Consider the following 24484-nt stretch of genomic DNA (forward strand, 5'->3'; position numbering starts at 1 on the left):
GCCTCCCAAAGTGCTGGGATTATAGGCGTGAGCGACCGCGCCCGGCCGTCCTTACATTTCAAAACCAATCTTGCCTTCCCAACAGTCCTCCAAAGTCTTAACTCATTTCAGCATTAACTGAAAAGTCCACAGTCCAAAGTCTCAAGGCAAGTCCCTTCTGCCTATGAGGCTATAAAATCAATAGCAAGTTAGTTACTTCCTAGATACAATAGGAGTACAGGCATTGGGCAAATACAACCATTCAAAATGGGAGAAATTGGTCAAAACAGAGGAGCTACAGGCCCTATGCAAGTCTGAAATCCATCAGGGCAGTCAAATCTTTAAGCTCCAAAATGATCTTTGACTCCATGTCTCATATCCAGGTCACGTTGATGCGAGAGATGGGTTCTCATGGTCTTGGGAAGCTCCACACCTGTTGCTTTGCAGGGTACAGACTCCCCCCTGGCTGCTTTCAAGGGCTGGCATTGAGTGTGGCCTTTCTAGGAACACAGTGCAAGTTGTCAGTGGATCTACCATTCTGGGTTCTGGAGGATGGTGGCCCTCTTCTCACAGCTCCACCAAGTGGTACACTAGTAGGTACTCTGTGTGGGGGCTCTGACCCCACATTTCCCTTCCATACTGCCCTAGCAGAGGTTCTCCATGAGGGCCCCATGCCGGCAGCAAACTTTTGCCTGGGCATCTAGGCATTTCCATACATCTTCTGAAATCTAGTCAGAGGTTCTCAAACCCCAATTTTTGATTCTGTGCACTTGCCGTCTCAACACCACGTGGAAGCTGCCAAGGCTTGAGGCTTGCACCCTCTGAAACCATGACCCAAGCTCTATGTCGGCCCGTTTCAGCCACAGCTGGAGTGGCTGAGGCATAGGGCACAAAGTCCCTAGGCTGCACACAGCATGGGAACCCTGGCCCTGGCCCATGAAACCACATTTTCATCCTAGGCCTCCAGGCGTGTGATGGGTGGGGTTGCTATGAAGACTTCTGAATGCCCTGGAGACATTTTCCTCATTCTCTTGGGGATTAATACTCAGATCTTCATTCCTTATGCAAATGCCTGCAGCTAGCTTGAATTTCTCCTCAGAAAATGGGGTTTTATTTTCTATTGCATTGTCAGGCTGCAAAGTTTCCAAACTTTTATGCTCTGTTTCCCTTTTAAGATTGAATGCTTTTAATAGCACCCAAGTCACCCCTTGAATGCTTTGCTGCTTAGAAATTTCTTTCACCAGATACCCTAAATCATCTCTCTCAAGTTCAAAGTTCCACAAATGTCTAGGGCAGGGACAAAATGCCACCAGTCTTTTTGCTAAAATATAACAAGAGTCAACTTTGCTCCAGTTCCCAACAAGTTACTTATTTTGATCTGAGATCATCTCAGCCTGGATTTCATTGTCCATATCATTATCAGCATTTTGGTCAAAGCCATTCAACAAGTGTCTAGGGAGTTCCAAACTTTCCCACATTTTCCTCTCTTCTTCTGAGCCCTGCAAACTGTTCCAACCTCTGCCTGTTACCCAGTTCCAAAGTGGCTTCCACATTTTCAGGAATCTTTGTAGCAGTGCCCCACTCCCAGTACACTGCCTGTCTTGGGCTGCATTCAGAGCCAATGGATAAAGGCCCCCAAGTTACTCAATCCATGGAAAGTGGACTTCGAAAGTCTTTCCCTCTACTTGTCCGTTATTCCACTTCTAACCCACATTTTATTACTCCCAACACTCTCTTCCCTGGTCTGCATTCCTTGGAGTCCAGTGCTCCCGCTAGTAGCCCTTCTTCCAGGGTTCCATCATTTGTTGGGCTCTGGGAATGTTTTAGCAGTGCCCCACTCCCAGTACCAATTCAAGCTGCTGATAATGACATACGCGAGACATGACAATTTACAAAAGAAAGAGGTTTATTGAATTTACAGTTCCAAATGGCTGGGGAGGCCTCACAATCACGGTAGAAGGCAACGAGGAGCAAGTCACATCTCACGTGGATGGCAGCAGGCAAAAAGACAGCTATGTCAGCAAAATCCCATTTTTAAAGCCATCATATCTGGTGAGACTTACTCACTATCATGAGAACAGCACAGGAAAGACTCGCCACCATGATTCAATTACCTCCCACCAGGTTCCTCCTATGACACATGGGAATTGCGGGAGTTACAATTCAAGATGAGATCTAAGTGGGGACACAGCCAAACCCTATCATACACTACCGTATACTAGGCACTGTACTAAGGGTTAGGGTACTAAATAGGATCTTTTATCATAAAGAGTTTTGTTTATCTCTGTAAAATATTTTAAACACATGTGTTTTGCTTTTTAAGCAAAGAAAAAGATATGCTTTTAGAGATAAGATGAGAGACATCGTTATTTTCCCCAGTTCCCACCAACCCTTCACATCTGCTAACCTGGAAAAAACATTCCCAGATGGCTTTGAATGCAGCCCAAGACAGACATTAGCAGAAATTTGGAGAGTCTCCCCCACCACACCTCCCTTCCTAGCTTAAAAAAACAGCTGCATCCTCTTTAGTTAAGCTTCTTGGTCGAGTCGTCTAAAGCTCTAACTCTCATTGGAATCTGGTGCCACTCTTTCACTCTTGCCTGGAATGGCATTCGCTCTCTCTATTGCTAGTTCCTGGGCACTCATCAACCATCTTAACCCACTTGGTCAATAGTTTCTCCATAATTGTTTTTATTTTAACCATTTTGAATGTACCATCTACTTTCTGCTAGGAACCTGACTGTATCTGAGGTATAATTTTAAAGCAATAGATGGTTCATAGAAGGGTAACTCTGTGATGCGGGAGGAGACCTAGGGCAGATGGAGATACATATAAAGCTACTGCTGTCCTAGAGGGCAGAGAGACAAGAAAAGGGGAGATAGAACACTCATTAACAGTTGTGTGTGTGTAGCACAACATAACATATATATATATATGCATATGTATGATATGTAATCTTAGAAACAACTACCATGTGAAGTAGAGCAAATGATCACTGAGTTTCATCCTTGCTAAGTGCATGGGAAAATCCACATTCTATATTTGCTTAGTTGCAGAAAGAATGAGGGAAGCAGAAACGTCAAGGGCCACATCCTCTATGTGTCAATTAAAGGGGTGCAGACTCAGAAGGTGTCCTTACCTACTTTATTTAGCCTGCTCTTCCCCACAAAGATGAGGGATACAGGTGACTTTGATGTCATGACAGCAACCAGAATGTAAGAGACTTTCAAGAAGACCTAGTGGAATATAGAAACAAAAACTTTAGTCTCTCAGCTTCCTTATGTATCAAGTGTCATAGAAAATGTTGAGACCAAGTGGTTCTGTCATTTCAACAACCCATAACGAGCAGAGGAATCTGTTTGCCTTTCACGCCACTGCAGATGAACAGGTATGAGAGTCTGCACTGAGGCATGAAAGTGCAGCTGCCTAGCACCTCTATCCCACACTTGCATCCAAATTTCAGGTGTGGGTAAGCGTCTCAGTTCTCTGCTATTTGATATGAATAGGGGCAATCCCAGAAGCAGCACCTTAGGGGCAATCCCAGAAGCAGCGCCTGAGCTCATGGGCCCCAAAATTTCCAAGGAATCTCCAGGAGAACTAGGCTAAATGTGATTATTTTCTGACCCTCGACGTACCTTTTCCCTACTTACTTGCCAATCTCTTCTAATGGACCTCAATCCCTGGAGTGGGCCCTAATGATCTCTGTCCATTATTTGGCCTAGAGTAGAATTCTTGCTTTTCTCAAGGAAAGAGACAAAAACAAAAGATGTAACCAAATGTAATTTATGTGAGTTTGTAAATTGATATCCGAAGATTGGAACTGCATACAGATGTGTCAAAAGTGTTAATTTCCCCAAGAAATATGGTAGCACCTAATTCCAGCGATACTTGCATACTTTACAGATGGCTTTGCTGTGTTCCTGGTAAAGCCAATGGCTTTCTGCCTTTGAACATGAAAGGAAAAAGATGTTGACAGGAATCCTTTAGGGAAACAGGAACTACATATTTGCTTATGCTAAGTTATGGCAAAGTTCAGTTTTATTCTGTAAATAAAGAGTTGTCTTCATAAATATCAGCTATATCCTTTAGAGTAAAGAAAGTCTTCTTTATAAAAAAAAATCTAATTGAAACTCTTCAATAGGTAGGCAAGTGAGGTGGTTGATATAAAGATATATTTAAATGGAAAATTGGTATTCGAGTTCCAATAAGTAATCAATCATATTGTTCTTGGTAATAGCTTTTGTTGATTCATCTTTGCAAGGGATGTCGGGGGGTAGGGGGTATTGCTGAATGAAATAAATCAGGAAAGAATCCAAGCATTACATTTAACTGACTTAAGAGTAAAGGAAAAAAACACATAAACACTGAATAGAATCCGCACAGTAACTTCATATTTTATGATTGCTCAGGCATTTTCATTATTTACATTTATGTTTATTTTCTCTTTATCTTCCTGTGGCAATAGATATGGAGATAACGTTTTAAATATTGTGATATACCTTGATCTTTTCTGAAGAACCAAAGCTTTATGAAATCTTCATACATTTAAAGGAGGGGTATGAAGCTCAGGCATGTGAAATGTTGAATTTTGTCTCCCCATATGACAGATAACTATCATATAAATATGGTTTATTAGACCAAAAAAGCAGAACACATATTTTTAGATTTCATCTTGGCATTTCAAGGAAAGTATAGAACTTCAAGATAATTTGCTTCCTGGATATTTTCTGGGGCTCTCTTTGGGCCTGCATTCCTGAAAGCTGTCAGTGCTACACTCTGCATACCCAGAGCTCGTGCCCTTGGGCTTGAGCACTTTGTGGTTAATATTTAAGAACAGCATGTGAAGCTAGATTGAAGGACAGTCACTTTCTTTATTCTTCACTAAAACCAATGTTGGTTAGTCCATCACCTTCTTAAACAGTAACTGCACTCATACCCTTCATCACATCCATCTCTCTGTCAAAACATGAGTGAAAATCAATTGTGGCATATCTAGAAATACTTCACTCATTTCCATTTTGCTTCTTATGTGCTGATGTACCTTACTCAATATTAATTTTCTTTAGAGTTCAACTGTGGAAACACTTGAATGGACCTTTGTGGTATAAAACTATCTATGTGACCTTGGACAAGTCACTGCACCTCTCTTGGCATTAGTTTCCTCATATCCAAAATAAGAACCCTTTCCTGGTTTATCTCTGAGAATTCTCCAGTTCCATAATTTCTCAATGATTAGCAAAACTCTATCCATAAAGCAATGGTAATGATTTATGTAAATTGACATTCTTTTTTATGAGGTTCACAAAGTTATTTTATCCTACTCGAGGGTTTTGTTGGAATTCTATTCTGGAATGTTTATTCATCAATACTCAGCAGATGTTATCAGGTTCTCTCCAGAAACTACCTTATTTCTACCACAGACTTGGAATATGTTTTGGGAACAATGACAAAAAAAGAAGTCATAGTTCTTACTCTCAAAGAGATTATTGAGTGGGGTCAGACAGTGGGGAGGTGCACAGATAGAGGGTGGAGGAAGATGTGGGCAAAGAATAGAGGGTCCTGCAAACAGAGGAAACAAAGGAAGTAAAACAGTGAAGGCATAATGGCTCCCTGCTTGTTTAGGAAAAGGCTAAGAGTTTGTTGTTTTGAAAAACAGCATTTTAGTGTCATCTTCACTAAATATTGATAATGTCTTCTTACGCATTAGCTGAAGAAGAAAAGATCAATTATAAACCAGGCCCCAAAATAATAAAGGATTTAAAATTTAAAATATATACAGAGCACTACAGTAATTTTCGAAGTGCTGCTCGCTTGGTGATATAATCAAAGGAATAATGCTATTATATAAAGTGATAAAAAGTAACTTTGTGATTTAATACTCTGAACCTATATTGGAACGCTAATCTTGTCAGATGATTGACATTCATATACTTAATTTCTCTTCGAGAAATCAGGTTCATGTATTATTCTGTCTTGTTCATAAAACCTACTTATTTGGTTTGGGAATATTGTTATTTCCTTCTCCAACACCAGTGGCTGCCTATGTAATTGAAAGGAAATTGCAGTGAATCTTCCAACAAGGAGTAACTGCTTCCTTGAAATAATCACCTGCAGACATAATTCTGGCTTCTGTGCCAGAATATGCCCTGTCTCGATAGCAGGGAAGGCAGAGGGCAACTGGGGAATCTGATTATCTCCATCATAATCCCCCAACTTCCCTCCTTTCTCTCTCACTTTTAATTACTGCATTGTGGTGAGTTAAGAAAAGCCTATACTATTTTTTCTTCTCCACTACCAGAAAGAGAGAGAGAATAAGGATTTTTAAAAAACTTTTAATAAAATTTTAAATAGTTTAATGTGTGCCCCCAAACACATTGATTCTAACTATACTTCAAAAATACTTCAGAATCAAATCTGTAAGAAAAAATTCAGTTATTTATGTTCATTATATTACAAGTGATTTAAAAAGTGGTTATCTGTGCATCAAAAAATGCAAGTCTATAACAGCTTTGATTCAGTGAATTCCAGTTGCAGCGGAGGGGAGGAGCCCTCAGATATTTTTATATCATATTTGAAAAAAATGGCTGATTATTTGTTTTATTAATTTATGGAATGTATGGACTTTACCACAGTTTCAAAAGTCCACTTTAGTACCTATAAGTATTTTGAAATCAGTTGGTCAATTTTTGCCATCAAAAAATTGTAACTTTAAACTTGCAGAACAACTAGTTGCCCCTATTCCTAAAAGAGAGTTCTTAATTGCAGTTTCTGCATTTATTTGTCTAATAGCAAATAAATTTCACATTCATTTCTGGCTCCCTTTCAAAAGGGCAGGTTAATCTCAAGAGGAAATATATGAGTTTATCATTTTCTGCTAGGATTTGGTTTCTATTTCTAAAAGAGTGGCACAGTGTTGGTAAATGCTTTGTGAGAGCAAGGAATTGGTAGTAAATTTTTGCAGAATGCTGCATTTACCAAAAGAAAAAAAAAGAAAACTAGGAAATTGACATCTACAAAAGCAAAGTACTTAAGTAGTAAATTACATTTACCAAGGATCACATTAGTAGTGTGCTTTATCTGATTACTCCAATCAAAAGGGGGCAAAGCCAGGATTTGTAGTGATACAGTAGTCTTGTAGATTTAAAATCATAAGGTCTGAGTTGAAATTCTAACTCTAGCATTTGCTATCTGTGTTGGGATCACTCCCCGACTTCATCAGAAGACCTGCTAACATCTAGACTTGTCTATTGTCACCACCATCTCCTTTGGGATACCACCCCAAGGTACCCAAGTTCACCTCCAGCCTCCGATTCCTTTCCAGTGGTGGGAAGAGAGGGGAGACCCAACTTCATGTTGCCCAGTGACTATAGATTCCCAAAGAAATGACAGGGGAATTTAGAAACATTTCTGCCTTAAAACTCAAATGTCGTTGATAACTCTAAGCAAGAGAACCCAAAACCCAAAACATAATGATTTGGCCATTACTTTGGGAAATTTTTGGCTAAAAATCAAGAATGGCTTCCTTCTCCTTGGCAGGCATAAAGTTAATTAATAAATTCTCTTTATAAGGCAGCTGGTTAAAATTTCAGAACTCCACAACTCCAGGAGATAGACATTTGAAAGAATGTTTTTGATAACAAATTGCCTTTATTTTCTATGCAATAAAATATTAAAGAATATTCAGACACTAATTACACTAATCCCTCAGTCTTCTGATAATGAGGCAGTTCTCTCTTTGAACTCTTTCATGATCTAATGGAATCAAAAGACTCTCCTATATGTCTTAAAACTAACAGACAAAATTACCTGGCACAGCTTTTTCCACCTGAGTGACCTCACTCTCTTTTTAATACCCAAGATCTATTGACAGAGATGATGTCCCACTGTAATATTGCCTTTTATGTTTTGGCACTGAGCAGTGCAACCGGCAGAGCAATAACAAAGTAACAACCACATTCTCAGGACAGAGACAGAGTCTTACAAAGACTAAATGACATCTTACGCTTTTATTCTCTTTCCCTTGTTAGGAACTCTCTCATAAAAAAGCCACAGCCACACCCCCTAGGTCAGTTTAGCAAGTCCATTCATTCACAGATTGAAGTATTGTCACCTAGGAAGTGAACAGCTAATTTTTTTCAACTTCTGAAACAAGATTATGAAGGGTTTCCTGGAATGGCTAACTTTACCAATGGGGGCAGAGGAAGATTACTTTTTCGTTTTTTGAAGTTGGAAACGTAACAGTGAGAAAGAGACAAAATTATCTCTCAATAAATTAATCTACAAAAATATAAGGAAAATGCAAGGCTGGTTCCACAGGGAGTTTACATTCTGGGAGCCAAATAAAATACATACATAAAACTCTTAGCACAAGGTCAAGTGGGACAAGTGCAGTAGCGATATAAGGTAGCACAGAGTTTTGTTTTAATATCTTTTGCTAACTTTAAAAAATAAATATGTAATTTTAAGTGCCTATTACACTAATTTAATAAAAATCTCGTATTTTGCCTTTATGCTCAGCCTTAAACATGGAATATTTAAAGTTACTAATACTGTAAAATTGCTTCAGCTCTGATGAATGAAATGTCTGTGTACAGAATGATGAGCTGTTAGTTAATAGTACTCTTTGGGCCATGCTTGGGATATTGGCCTTTTCTCAGAGACTGTATGAGAATAGTCATTTATCTCCTTATGCTCAATGCTTTCAACTTGTCAAGTGACCATGTTTCATAAGATAAAACATAAAATTGTTCCATAATTAACAAAAGAAAAAAGAATTCTATCTGCTGAGAAAATAGAAAAGACGTTGAAGAAGACAGAATATTTGATCCAGACATTTAAAATATTGGTAGAATTTGCTACATGTAGATGGATGAAAGCTCTGCCAAGAGAAGTGAAGGTTGTGAACAAAGATATGGAGGCAGAAGAAGGGTAGCGTGCACGCTGAACGCATTGTGTCTTTCCGTATGACTGACATGTCAATGTAAACTCCACAAAGGGAGGATTTTGATCTGGTTTGTTTGCTGATGTTACTTCAGTACCTGGAAAAGTGCCTGGCATATATCAGGTGCATGAAGAAGTGAATAAATGAAGTGTCAGATGCCCAGAATATGAATAATACTTGATAGATGCAGTACTGGCAGCTTCCTTGAAGCTAATGAAGTGGTTAGGCCTCCATAGACTAACAGAAACCAAGTTCAATTAAGCAAAAATGGAGTTTGAGTTTATCATGGAACTCAACATCAAGAAAGTGTTTGGATCTTGAGTAGACTGGAGATGGAAACAGGAACACTATTGGGATCCCAGGGAGTTTTCTGGCTCTGTCTTTTGTCACTTCTTCCTCCACATCTGTGTGGCTGCTTTATCTCAGCATCCTGGCCCACCTGGTCCTGAGTCCCCTTGGTGAGGGAAGGCTGTGCCTACAGCTGCCAGAATCACATGTAGTGGCTCTCTTTGACCAGGTCAGCTGCGTAGATACCCTCTCCTGCTCCAGCCCTCTGTAGCAAGAGGGTAGGTTTACCACTAAGGATTAGGGAGAAGGACTATTGGGGGAATTGTTAAGAGCAGACACTCAGAAAAATGGGCACCTATAATATGCAATTAGAATTCATTAAAACATGTGGCCAGGGATGTTCTTATTTTGTATTTCTACATATCTAAACTGTACATACTATTCATATGGAATATATTATTCTAAAAAGAAATCGCCTGTTAGTTCATGCAGTTCCCACTCCCTTTTCATCTCTAACATCTTGGTAATCCTTTACCAGTTGATGATCACCAGTCTCCTCAGCTTCTTTCAACTTTGCCCTGACTCTACCAAATACTGGACACCATCATTTCCCAGATACTGAGTAACTTCAAATGAATGTGTTCATGCTACTCTGACTGGCTTTTGGGAAAGCACTGGATAGAGTTTTTGAGCTGGAGCAGGAAATTATCTTACTTAATTTCTTTCTTTTATAGATAAAAAGATAGATCCACAAGACGGACCCGATTAGTCCATAATTAAGGGCTAGTAAATGTTTTGGAAACATGGAAATCAAATTTACTTTTCTGTGAGTCTAGAACAGGAAAAAGTGGTGAACTTTTAGATACGTTGCAAAGAACAATGGATTACTCTTTGGGCTCTTGGGACCAACAGCCTTAGTTTTATTGCTTTGCAAGCTATGTGGCCTTGAATAAACCTCAATGAGGCTCAGAAAGCTTCAGTGTTCTCAATATAAATAGGAATAATTATAATTATAATAACATTAATAGTATCTATCTCACCATCCTGTAATAAGGAAGAGAAAGATTAAATATTGAAGGTTATGTTGATAAACGCTAAAACACATGCAATGATTGTAATAAGAAGTGTGTTAGGTGGCAAAAGAAAAATAATGAGGATGAAATATTTACTTCCAACAACTAATCTATACATAATTAATCGTGATATTATGTATGACTGAATGTTTAAGGCTGATTCTATTTTAGAATACAATATATAACATAAAAAGCTCTACTCTTAGTTCTGAGAGTTATAAATAGTTTAGCATGGATTTTCGTTGTCTTAGAAAGACCTGATATTTATGGTTTTCATAATTCTATCTTTGGGTAATAGGCAATTGGACTCTGTCTCTCTATATATTTGCTTATTAAAATGGGTTATTATAATTAAGCTTTAGGTTGTGTCCACAAGATAGGAAAACATTGGAGTCAAATATGGTGAAACCATAGAAATTTAGAGTGGGTTGAAAGTCTTGTTTAATCTCTAATTACAGATGAAGATAGTAAGAAGGTAAATGTCCACAGAAGACTTTAGTGGCTTTTTTAAAAGGCATGTGTTCAACAGTGTTGAACTTGAAGTAAAACTCACATTTTGTGACTCTGAGCTGTTCACTATAATATGGAACCTACTCCTAAAACACAATATTAAAACAGAAAACTTTGAAGTCATACATCTGTAATAAAGGGCCACCTGATTGTCTCCTGGTGGAATAAAAAGACAAAGTTTTATTTATAAAATATATCATTTTTATAGATAACTATGATTCATATTAGGAATAAAGTAACATTTTCAAACAAAAATAATGCTGAAGTTTTTCACATACTACTTGAAAATAGCTATATTTACTTTCAAACTTTTTCCTCTTTGAGTCATTAGGTTCATAATATATAGCAATTGGGAATGAAAGAGAAGCAAGGAGAAGCAGTAGTGGGAGACTACAGAGAAGAAAGGAAAAAAAGAGGCTGAGAGAAAAGAGGTTGAGGAAGAAATCATAAATCCGGATTGTGAGAAAGTGTTTAATATTTAGCCACTAGATGGCGATGTAATGTAAGGTGCCGTCTTGACTTTTTTTTTTTTTTTTTAAACAAGCTATTTGCTGATTTGTATTAGGTACCATAGAGTGAGGCGAGGATGAAGCCGAGAGGATACTGCAGAGGTCTCTGGTGCATGTGTGTATGTGTGCGTTTGTGTGTGTTTGTGTGTCTGTGTGTTCTGCCCCAGTGAGACTGCAGTCCTTGTAAATACTTTGTCACCTTTTGCAAGAAGGAATCTGAACAATTGCAACTGAAGGCACATTGTTATCTCGTCTTTGGGTGATGCTGTTCCTCACTGCAGATGGATAATTTTCCTTTTAATCAGGTAAGCCATCTAATGGTTTCATCTTGATTTTAAGTTTATTAATTCCAATCCTTCCTTTGGAAAAAGAGTGCATGGAAATTCAGTTTGGGCAGAGCAGGAAGTCCATTTTTGTATGTGTATTCAGACCAACTGTCCCCCTCCTCCCTCTCCTCCTCTTCTCCTCCCCTCCCCTTCCCCCTCCTCTCTCAACCTTCCATGAACTGAAATCAGGTTTGTTTTGCAGTTCAGCATTTTGATAGAAGATGGGATTCTTTGGCCTGAAATAGCTTGGCATCTGGCCAGTTCTTGCCTTTGCTTGCCTTTATCCTGTTCAAGGTCTCTTTTGATCCTATTGAAGCCCCCTCCTTCACTGGTGCTTTGGAAGTGGACTAGCTGGCTGTGAATAGAGGTCATATTGTTCTTAAGGACGGAGCAAAAATTAGATCTCAGTTTTAACTCCACAGGAAGAAAGAAGGCAGCGGGGTTGCTGCCGAAGCCTAGCATTGCAGGGGTATTCAGCTTCCTGAGGCTGAGGCTGGGCTTTTGAGAAGAAATGCCTCATGCGTTGGACAAGGAGGGGGCAATGATTTTTCCCCCCAACTCCTATTGAGCCACACTAGAAAAGGAGCTTGAGGGAAGTGGTAAAGAGTCCCCTTTTTCCATGCAATGCCAAATAGGAAACATTGACTTACTTTTACTTAGACAGAGGTCACAATCAGCAATGATACTGCAGATACTGCTCCGTTCCTAGTGTGAACCGTCTTGCTTTTCAGAACAGCACAAGAATTATTTCTGGGTGGAGGTGAGGCTTGTCCAAACGTCTTTGCTATCATGGATTCTCTGACTCCTACCTGTTTGAGGTATGTGTTTAAAGACCCGACCCACTTGCTGCATTTACTTCTCATTTCTTTTTGTTCTCCTTGATTACTCACTGGCGATTGTTAACAAATCGGTCTGGAGTGGTGGGTAGGTGCCTTTCACCTGTCCAATGCAACAATTAAGTCAAGGCAGGGTACATCACTGTCAATAAGTGCATGTGACTAAATATTTCTGAGTGCAGTAGCAAACTTGCAAATTGCCAAGTGCTGTTGCTATCACACCTATGAAATGTGGCTTCTTTTTCTATGGATTTGCAGGTTCACGTGGTATTTCTGATGCGCTAGTGTAGTAACAGAACATATTTCTCCAAAAAGCACTTTAAATCATCCCAGGAGGATGTGGCCAGACAGAAATAGGAAAATTCCATGCTGAGGTTGGTGATTCCTGCTTTAGTTTCTCCTGCCCAGAGAAGTGGGTAGCTTACCTTTCCTATTTGCTGCAATACCTGGCACGCCGGGGTGATGCAACCAGGAGCTTCCGCACGTTCCCAGCGCGTCTGACACTTTTCTTTCCCTCAGCTGTGCATTTCAGGAGAATAACTGTAGTGAAAAACTCCTTTAAAACTCTTTTATGATTGTTGCTTTTGTAATTGCTATGAAGCAATTACAAAATCACATCTCTCTTCTAGGAGGAGTTGTGCAATTTAGGCCTTCCTTCACAAAGCTCCTGGAAGAGATTTTTAGCTGGCATCTATTTTAGGAACATAATGTGTAGACAGGAATGAATGGCCACAGAGATTTACGGGAAACCAATTTCTTGGAGAGGGTGAGGTAACATTGTAAACCACTAGAACAGAGCACAAGTGGCTGGTTATATTACATGAACCCAGCAATGGAATTAGTTTTCATTAAACTCACTATAACTAATTTGTGTGGCTTTTTTTTCCTCCTCCCTTCACATTGTTTGTCTGTTTTGTTTCAAATATCTATATAGGAGGCCAGGATACCCAGAGTGCTCATACTGGTAAAAATAACACATTGGATTTTGCTGCCAATACTAATAGACTTGATTTACATGCCCCGTCTTGCTGGGAAATGTGCTGTCTGGAGACTCATTTATTATGGTAATTTCTCTTTAAGACAAGGCAGGAGGGATTGTCCATCTATGGGTTGGGGCAAGGGGGGCACAATTGGAGGCCTAATTAATTATACAGTATTCAAGAAGGCACTGAGGAGCTCAGTTAGGATTCTGCTGTACCAACCAGAGATACCAGGGGCAACCAGGCCCACTAGAGACCTAAGGTAAACTCTGTCACCACTAGCAGAGGAATCCAGTAAGAAACATTCTAGTTCCTTGTTTAGAGGGTACTATCAGGGAATCCAGAGATTCAGAGAGGGTAAACACAAGAGCACTTCATCTGGGAACTGCTGACGAAGAAGGGAAAATCTGGGGCTTGCTTGGTGTTACCTCTAGGATGTCATCAACCAGGCATTTCTCAAGGGTTTATGTTGGTGTGAGTCTGACAGTGACACACAAAAGCATCCCTCCAAAATTTAGCCTGGGGACCTTGAAAGGTATTGCTTCCTCCTTGGGCAGTTGGAGAGGCTGAACCTACTACTTTCTCCCTGTACTTGCCAAAGAGTACAAAGCCTACTCTCTTCCAGCTACCTCAGAATGGGGATGGTGGAAGAAACAGATCCCAGGGAAGGGTGGGGAGAGAATCAGCAATTGAAGGTCCTATATAGTCACGCTCAGGGTCATTGGGGCTGTGCTCTGTGAGGTTATCACTTCCCTTTGAAATTCTAATTAGTGAATGAAGCTTGCTCCCCAGCTCAATTTAGATTGCATTAGTTTAGGGTAGGGTGGGGAGAAATTTATTCTCATTGCACTTGTGATCAGAAAAAGAAGTTACGACAAAATTCCCCAAGCTGCCCCAAAGTTTGCTTTTCCAACTTTTAAATTTTGTTCATATTCCTAGATTTCCATTTATTAATTGTTTTATTTATCAAAAATGTATAGCATTTACTCTGTGCCAGCCACTATCCTAAGCAGTACTTTGCAAATATGATCTCATTTAATCCTATGAGGTAGGTACTATTGTTAATTTTACAGGTGAGAAAACCAAGGCACAGTGAAGTTCAGTTAACTTGCTGGGTTATGCAGTTAGTAAGTGGCAGAATCCAAGCAGTCCTGCCACACCATGGCCGTGGCATCTGTGTCCTTGACATTTGTTCATCATCCATGTGATGCTACAGCTACAGCTTAGCCAGGAGAGTCAGGAATCGAGTTGGGTGCAGTCGTGCATGCGATCTATAATTTATCTGCTTTCTGACATGTCAGAATTCCAGAAAGTTTGGTTTAGAATGATTACCCAAATCCACTCCATTTTTTTGTTTGTTTCTTTGTTGTTGTTTTGAGACAGAGTCTCACTCTGTCGCCCAGGCTGGAGTGCAGTGGCACGATCTTGGCTCACTGCAATTTCTGCCTCCCGGGTTGAAGTGATTCTCCTGCCTCAGCCTCCCTAGTAGCTGGGACTACAGGTCAGCACCACCACACCCAGCTAATTTTGATATTTTGTACAGAGGGGGTTTCACTATGTTGGCCAGGCTAGTCTCAATCTCCTGACCTCAAGTGTTCTGCCTGCCTCAGCCTCCCAAAGTGCTGGGATTACAGGAGTGAGCCATCACACCCGGCTATTTGTTAAATAAATAAATAAATAAATAAATAAATAAATAAATAAATAAAGTTCTCCAGTACAATAGAAGATAGAAGGGTCTATGTTCTAGGTGTGGAAATGTGGTAAATAAAACAAAATTCCTACCCACATGCAGCTTTCAGTCTGGTGACAGAGTTAGACAGTAGGCAAATCAATGTGCAAAGAAATGTCAGTAAATGTAAGTTCTTTGAAGAAAAATAATGCAAGAAAAAGAGATAGTGAGGATGAGAGGGGTATGCAAAGAGAAAATAATGAAAGAGGTGGAGAAAGTATTTTTTTAAGCAGAAATCTGAATGAGGCCAACAATGGAGTGAATCAAAGTTCCTAAAGGGTGAAGTGCCTCACAGGTATGAAGAGTGGCACAAACCTTGTGAGTGATCCTGAAAGTAGAAGAAATGAACAGAAATAGCACCATCGAGGTGTCCATCCAAATCTATGCAATCTCAGAGACTGGGCTTAGGGGTCTAATTGCCCCCGACTTTTATAAAAAACAAATCAAAGAGTTATGTCAAATAAATTTAAAACATTTAATATTAACAAGTTATTAGGTTTTAAAAAAACATAAATCAATCATTTTCACAAAAAAAGTTTTGACAGTTTGTAAAGTTCTCTGAAAAAGTGCTGCTGTTCCTAGAATGCAAAAAAATTGCCTCAAAAATGTTGAAAAGGACTGGTCCAAAGGTAGTGAGTTATCTCAGTTGATTGTTCACAGTCAGTTACAGATCAAACTCCTTGTTCTACTCTTTCCCCTCTTCTCACTATTGCTCTTGACTAGTCTAAAAACTATTTTAAAAATTGAAAAATGTTGAAAAGGTACTATTTGATGAAAAAAAAGTGTTTGACTGAGATCATTGGTTAGAATGATACAGTCACCCATTCAGTTTTTCTTCCTCCAGAAATGATAAACTGACCAGGTGCAGGCAAGAAAGAGACACTAGGATGAAAAGCAGTGTTTACACCCCTATAGTGGCCAGGACACAGGAGCTGCTCAGAGGGATTTGAACAACTCTTTTTTATTTCTTGCAAATGAATGAGTAGGAATGTGATTTCAAAATAATTTTATAAACATCAACTTTCATTTTCATCTATGTTAAAACTTTTGTTGTTATATTTTTATTCCTTCAAAATTCACATTTCAGTGGTTATCTTTTTATATTTTTTTCACTATTTGCTTCTCCTCATTCTCAGTTACCTATGGACACTGTAGTTCTTTTCTAGAAAATGTGAATTTGCTTCTCTCCTAACTTAGAATCAGCCTGTTGTTTTAGTTTTTCTCTGTAAATGGTCAAAAATCTTTGCTTCTCATATTGCCTGTTTCTCCTTTGGTGTTCTACCTACAAACTTTGATTTAATTTTGATGAAGAATCTACTCTAATTTTTTTCTTTTGTCACTTGTGCTTTTAGTCTCATGTATAAGAAACCATTGCCTAACTGGAGGTCATAAAAATTTACTCCTATTATTTTTCAACTAGTTGTATAATTTTAGCTCTTACATTTAGATCTAGGGTTCATTCTGAGTCAACTTTTTGTGTATAATGTGAGGTAGGGGTTCAGCATTACTCTTTTGTTTTTTCATATCTAGTTGTCCCAGTACCATTTGTTGAAAAGACAATTCGTTCCCCAGTGAATTGTCTTATTAACATTGTTGTCCATGCGTTTATGATTTTAGCATCAATTATTTCTTACACTGGGTGCTAGGGATACATCTTTTAAGAAAAGGTCAGTGAGATACTTTATTCTTGAGAATTCATATAACTTTAAAGAATCAGAAAACTGGTCTATATACCTTTAACTATTAAACACATTTTTGATCTAACTTCAGGACAAAATGTTTCTTCTTATTATTGAAAACATATTCATTTGTGACTACACTGAAAATCTAAGGAGATAATGATACACAGCTCAGTAATGAGCAAACATTTCCAAGGAAAGTTTACTATTTATTTCAAAGAAACATATTTACTGTATTGCACATGCTTCCCCAAAGTTATACAAATATTATCCTTGTTCTTTGTAATGTATATTGCTAGTGTGCTTTTGTTTCACAGATACCACTGGGGAAACTACTGAACTTGAGATAGAGGTGTGCCATTCAAATAGGGTTGGTTTTTGTATTAGTCAACTTAGGCTACCATGACAAAGTATCACAGACTGGGTGGCTTAAATAACAGTATTTATCATCATTCTGGAGGCTCAAAGTCCAAGAACAAGGTGTTGGGAAGTTTGGGGTCTTCTAAAGCCCATCTCCTTGGCATGCTGATGACTGGCTCTTCCTCTGTGCATGTGCATTCCTGGTGTCTCTTTTGTGTCTAAATTTCATCTTCTTTTAAGGACACCAGTCAGATTGGTTTGTGTTCACCCTAAAGGCCTCATTTCACTGAACCACCTCTTCAAAGGCTCTAACTCCTAACACAGTCACATTCTGAGGTACAGGAGTTTGGGACTCCAACATATGGATTTGGGGAGGATACAATTCAGCCCCTAACAGTTGTCTTTGGCAATACTTATAACTACTAAAATCATAAGCAAAGAAGGTTAAATTGATATATTTTTTGTTGTTGATGAAACTGTTGTGGTTATTTTATAAATGATGGATTTTCATTATTCATACCCTCCTCCTACTGGATAATAACGAGTTATCTGTGTATGTGTTAAGATTCTAATAAAAGCAATTAATTGGGTTTGTAATTACAGGCATGATGACTAACAAAGTGGGGGCAGAAGTATAATGATGGTGACATTGATTCCACTGGTGGGCCTATAATGTCACATTTACATTCATGATCTGTGATAAGAATTAAGATGCTCACTTATTTCAATAAAGAAAGTGACAGAAAAGGATATAAAATTAGGAATTTATGGGAAATTGGTAAAAAAAAAAAATAAAGCATTACAATAAGTAACTAAAACTGACTCAGGTTAATTTAAGTATAAAAGCAATGTCTTCAAAAGATATTACAGTTCACAGAGTTAAGGGGTAGTTACAATCTAGACTGAAAAATGCCAGGAGCAGAGAAAACTGTAAGAGCAGATAGCCCAGTTGGTGGACTTTTTGGTGGTTTCTGTAAAGTGCTGTAATCTAGAATGAATCAGTCAACTGCTCTCAGGCTCTTTTTGTTTTTTCCCTGACATTCATGTTCAACACCAAAATTCCAGGAAGTAAACATCTGGTTGGTCAAGTTCCGATCATGAATCTGATCCTTTTAGTTCAGAGTCAACTTAACTAACAGTTCCTTGACTGACATTTCTACCAGACTATCCCTATGTAGGAAAACTAATTCAACCCAAACAAAATTGAAGAGATTAACAACAGTTTACAGAGGCCAGATACAGTGACTCAAACCTGTAATTCCAGCACTTTGGAAGGCCGAGGTGGGCGGATCACCTGAGGTCAGGAGTTTGGGACCAGCCTGGCCAACATGGTGAAACCCCATCTCTACTAAAAATACAAAAAAATTAGCCAGGCATGGTGGTGTGCACCTGTAGTCCCAGCTACTCAGGAGGCTGAGCCAGGAGAATCACTTGAACCCAGGAGGCAGAGGTTGCAGTGAGCCGAGATCATGCCACTGCACTCTGACCTGGCGCCTGGATGACAGAGCAAGACTCTCTCTCAAAAAGGAAAAGAAAAAAGAAAATAGCCTATATACACAATGTTGGAAGGTTGAAAGAATGGTTAAATAAATCATAGTCTATGCAAATGATGAAATATTATAGTGCCTTTAAACATAATGTTTCAAGGAATATTTAATTCTATGTAAAATTGCCCAGGATATAACGGTGTATTGAAAGTACCATACAAACATATATATCTAAAATGGCCCCAATTACGGAAAAAAACAAACAGGTTTTGCCTAGGGAAAGCCCTGCAGATAATATAACAGTTATCTCTGGCTTATAGAATTAGGATTTCTGTTTTCTTCTTTATAAAGTTTTTGTTTTAAAAAATAGAATATTACATCTTATTTTTTCTTATAACAAAAGTAATACATAAAGGAAAAGGAACATAAAGTACATAAAAAAGGAACATAAAGTGCATAAAACAAAAAAAATTTTTAATAGAATATTACATCTTATTTTTCTTATGACAAAAGTAATACATAAAGCAAAAGTAATGCATGAAGCAAAAAGGAAAATATAAATTAATAAAGATGATGAAATAACTCAGAATTTTACACAACAAAATTATTATTGTTAATAATTTATTTTTTCTAATGCGTTGGTATTGTTTCTTTGGCATTGTTTCTTACCAAACAATTTGGTATTGTTTTGGTATGTTTTCTTAAAAAAAAGTCCAAAATAAACATATTTTGCCTTAAAAACTAGAATAAAAATTAGTGTACATTAGTTTTCAAATAGAATTTAGTAAATCTATTTCATGCAAAGATACTCATTGTATCTTAAATCAAAATAGTAAATGTAATTTAAATTACCAGTGAAACAATTGAATGTTTGAATATTTTATCTTTTGGAATATTAATAAAATTAGGCCACAAACCTTGTATAATAAAAGTACAGTATTTTGAAAATTTTGTAGCAATGGAAAAGCTTTGAGAATCAGTCTAATATAAAGTTAGACTTGAAATAGCAAATTGGTGGTGTTCTGAAAATCATGTTACTTGGTAACCTAAGTTTTCTCTTCAGAACTCAGCATAAATTTTGAGAAATTTATCTTATATTTATAAAACATCTACTGTTTGCAATGGGTTGTTTTAGCAAAACTTGACCTCAAATTGAACATTTGAGAATATTGAAGAATAAATAAGAAGCATCTGTAAATACTGACATAGTATGTCCTTAAATTTTTAAACTACTTAGAACCAAATTCACCAAGTTGGCAAAATGAAGTTACTAGATTATCAAACGGAATAGCAAGTGAAAATGAGCCAGAGGTGGCAGAATGGAGTAAGAAGGGTAATTATTACGGAATGCTGCATTTGGAGATGTGAAATTATTTGTGTTGAGGATGTGAGGAAAGAAATCTGTGTGAAGAGAAACAGATTATTAATGATGTAACTTAGTAACATCAGATCAGGGGTCCCCAAACCCTGGGCCATGGACCAGTACTGGTCCCTGGCCTGTTAGGAACTGGGTCGCACAGCAGGAGGTGAGCAGTAGGCCAGGGAGCATTACAGCCTGAGCTCTGCCTCCTGTCAGATCAGCAGAGGCATTAGATTCTCATAGGAGCACAACCCTCTTGTGAACTGTGCATGCACGGGATGTAGGTTGTGCGCTCCTTATGAGATTCTAATGCCAGCCCCCACTCCCCACAATGTCCGTGGAACAATTGGCTTCCACAAAACTGGTCCCTGGTGCCAAAAAGGTGGGGGACTCCTTATCTAGATTATTGTAAAGCAAATATTCATAATTTTAAGATTAAAGAAAAAAATCCAATAAAGATGAGAAACCAGATCTCAGAGTTTCCAATTACATATTCATAGAGGAAAGAAAGCTAAGAGAATTCTGTCACGTACATATTTCAATCTAAGAAATTCAGTGGATTTGAAAATCCTGGAAAGACTTACTTTGAGACTTCACAAATGCTACCAGGCAGCAGTTTTGATATTACTCTGGAATGTGATATGCCACTTAAAAAGGCCAGTAGTATTTTGGGCTATGTATGTCAGTGTGTTGGGACAAAACCAAGGAGAAGGTAGACTGGTGTCAGGTCTAGAATATCATCATTTCAGTGCCACCTGGGCCTTCCCGTTTCAGGTTTCAGGTGATTTGAGGAGTCTGTCAGGTTGCACAATAATATTTAAGGCCTTTAAAGGGTCAATGAACTTGTACAAATGAAGGCAAGAATGCCTTTGGAACACATTCCAAAAAGGAAGTTTGAGCATACTTAAGAAGAATCTAGCCACTGCACTCCTGCCTGGGCAACAGAGTGAGACACTGTCTCAAAAAAGAAAAAAAAAAAAAAGAAGTTAAATAGAAATCAGTAAGCAAAGAAAAAGAAAATAGGAGTGTGATTTTTCTCTGTGAAATCTCTGTGGAATAGCAAAAAGTACAATCTTGACTATATCTTCTCTGGGACCAAACTTTATCTTACTCTTCCTGACTTTCTCTCTCTCTTTTTTTTTTTCATTCCTAGGCATTTTGTTTTACTCTGTTTTTGCATACTCTGCTGATTTCATTCAGTAACATATAAAAAAAAATTTTCACAGTCATGTTCTCAGAATGTTCATAGTCTTTGATGCACATAGAATATAATCCAAAAAATCAAAAATTCTTCTTTTTTTTTTTTTTTTTTTTCAGAGTCTCACTCTGCTGCCCAGGCTGGAGTGCAATGGTACGATCTCAGCTCACTGCAATCTCCGCCTCCTGGGTTCAAGCGATTCTCCTGCCTCAGCCTCCTGAGTAGCTGGGATTACAGGCGCACAACACCACACCCAGCTAATTTTTGTATTTTTGGTAGAGACGGGGTTTCACCATATTGGCCAGGCTGGTCTTGAATTCCTGATCTTGTGATCCGCCTGCCTTGGCCTCCCAAAGTGCTGGGATTACAGGCGTGAACCTCCGCGCCTGGCCAAAAAATTCTTAATGTGATTTTAGCAGTTATGTTCAAAATGTGGTCCACAGATGCTCTTGCATTCCCTTGAGACTTTTTAAATGATTCATCAGTTCCAAACTATTTTCATAATGATACAAAAACATTATTTGCCTTTTTCACTGTGTTGACATTTGGAAGAACAATGAAACCCCTAGCCTTAAGTGACAACAAACTGTACTGCCATTGGATTCTTCACTGTAATTCATTCCCAGTAAAAATAAGTAAATAAACGAATAAAATTAAAGCCAGTTGCACTAAAGGAATGCCTTTGACGAAACATTAAAAATTAATTTTATTTAATCGATACCATTAAGTACACATATTTTTAAAATTCAGTACACATGAAGAAATGGAAAGTATACATGCAGAACATCTGCTGTATATCAACTATGATGCTGGCTGTCTCAAGGTAAAGCACTTGTGTAGTTGTTTGAGTTGCAAGCTAAACTAGCTGTACTTCCGTAGAATACTGTTTTTACTTGATAAAATGACTAAGAGACAAATTGTGATTATTCAAACAGATATTGAAAGGACAAATTTTTGAAAATAAATGGAGACTGTCATTTAAAAAATACATTTGACAATATTTGTGTTGTCAGTGACAAAATTTGGCCTTTCAAGATAAAATTATTATTTTGAAAAAGATGTCTGCCGGGCGCGGTGGCTCACGCCTGTAATCCCAGCACTTTGGGAGGCCGAGGCGGGCGGATCACGAAGTCAGGAGATTGACACCATCCTGGCTAACACAGTGAAACCCCGTCTCTACTAAACATACAAAAAATTAGCCGGGTATAGTAGCAGTCACCTGTAGTCCCAGCTACTCGGGAGGCTGAGGCAGGAGAATGGCGTGAACCCAGGAGGTGGAGCTTGCAGTGAGCAGAGATCGCGCCACTGCGCTCCAGCCTGGGAGACAGCAAGACTCTGTCTCAAAAAAGAAAAAAAAAAAAAAAAAAAAAGAAAGAAAGAAAAGATGTATCTGCCACCATTAGCTCAACAGTTTCTCAAAACTTAAAGGGTTTCTGATGTGATTAGTGGTAATATTAACAGATGAATAATGAAATCTTCCAATATTTTGAGGACCTGCATAACTTAGCCAAGTACTCATCTCATTAAATCTTTTTCTTTTAGAAATATGGTTATTTTCACTTGAAATTTATTTTGTTGACATGTGATTTATGATTACAATTTATAAATTTATTAATTGATGTGCTTGTGATTTTTCTACTTTCTAATATGGTAAATGGCAATACATTGAACTCATTTTAAAAAAGAATTGTTTGTTTCCTCAATAATATTAACAATCAAAAGGAGTCCTGAGATAAAAAAACGATGACGAGGATGAATTTGACAATCCATCAGATTCTGGGACACTGAATCTGATGAATTGTCAGATTATCTGATAAATTATTCAGATTATGTGTGTTGCACTCTATTAGTTGAGATTACTATAATACAGATAATTGAGTCCCCTAGAATTATGCATGATAGAGAAAATATTTGTCACATTACACAAGTTAGTACATTTTTCATTACCATAATACGAGCTGCACATATCAGTTTAGTTCAGTAGGTTCTGTGAAAAGTGAGTAAAAATTGTTGCAAAGCAAATCAGAGGATTATAAAATATAAATGTTCTAATACTCTTGTTAGGACTTTCATCTTTCCTCACCTAAACCAATGTAAGAAGTTTCTATTGATCTTTTTCTAAATGTTCAATCACACCCTTCCCCCAATTAGAACCTGATCTCCATACTACCACCAGTGACCTTTCAAACATGTGGGCCAAATCTCTACTTTTTAAGACTGTAAGTTATATCCTGCAGTAAAAGCTATTCAGTTATTCAGCATGGCTGTCTTTCATGAACTGTCCAGGTTTATTTCTTACCCCATGGTTGATCTACCTTACCATTAGTCCTTCAGGAAGAACTAATTGCATTTCTGTGAAGACCTGAAGCTGTTTCTGTCTCTAGGCCTTTGCTACTGCTTCTTTTTTTGGTGAATAGCCACGACCTCTTCTTCCCCAAGTATAATTAATTTCCTTTTGTGTTGTGCCTAGGTCCCATATAGACAGACTTCTATCATCTCTCCCACTGCACTTTATTGTGTTTATGCCCCTGTCTTCCTCAGCTATACTGTACCTTCTTTGCAATATGGTGCAGCGTATTGTCTGATATGACTAAGTCTCATTACCACTGCCTACGTCAATTTTTGGTGTCTAGGTTCTCAATAGAAATTGTTAAATGAAAATGAAACAAAACAAAAACATTTTTAGGGTTAACCTTTAATGTTAATACCTGACAGTTTTAAATTTTATGGGATGCTTTTGCAAATACTATTTTTGTAAAAATATACTTGAAGCATATAATAATTTAAATAATTCTTTTATTTCTTATGCAAATCCCAAACTCCTATTCTAAACTCATATATTCTAGGAGTATTGAACTACTTATATATACTATGATTAAGCACTGCTTTTCAAAGTAATTCTGAATGCATTTTTTCTTCAAATTATTACCTTTAGCCGTTTTTACTTATTCAATGTCTGATAAATTTGATTACTTCTCCTTTTATCATTTTGAGGTATTCTTTTTTGTTGTTGTTTTAGATGGAGTTTCACTCTTGTTGCCCAGGCTGCTGGAGTGCAATGAAGCGATCTCGGCTCACTGCAACCTCCACCTCCTGCATTCAAGCAATTCTCCTGTCTCAGCCCCCCAGGTAGCTGGGACTACAAGCATGTGCCACCATGCTGGCTAATTTTTTGTATTTTTAGTAGAGATGGGGTTTCATCATGTTGATCAGACTAGTCTCGAACTC

General features: G+C 38.0%; 1 protein-coding gene across 1 annotated transcript in view; it reads left to right on the forward strand.

Moving 5' to 3' along the window:
• Window positions 1-11351: 11351 nt before the first annotated feature.
• SCN1A (sodium channel, voltage gated, type I alpha subunit) overlaps window positions 11352-24484 on the forward strand; it is a 149122-nt gene continuing 135989 nt past the window's right edge. The window contains exon 1 of the mRNA XM_011991011.1: window positions 11352-11606. The gene's annotated coding sequence lies outside the window, so the exon portion shown is untranslated. The remainder of the gene's footprint in view (window positions 11607-24484) is intronic.

This window comes from Mandrillus leucophaeus, unplaced genomic scaffold (genome assembly GCF_000951045.1).
Source record: "Mandrillus leucophaeus isolate KB7577 unplaced genomic scaffold, Mleu.le_1.0 Scaffold389, whole genome shotgun sequence".
NCBI classification, from domain to species: domain Eukaryota; kingdom Metazoa; phylum Chordata; class Mammalia; order Primates; family Cercopithecidae; genus Mandrillus; species Mandrillus leucophaeus.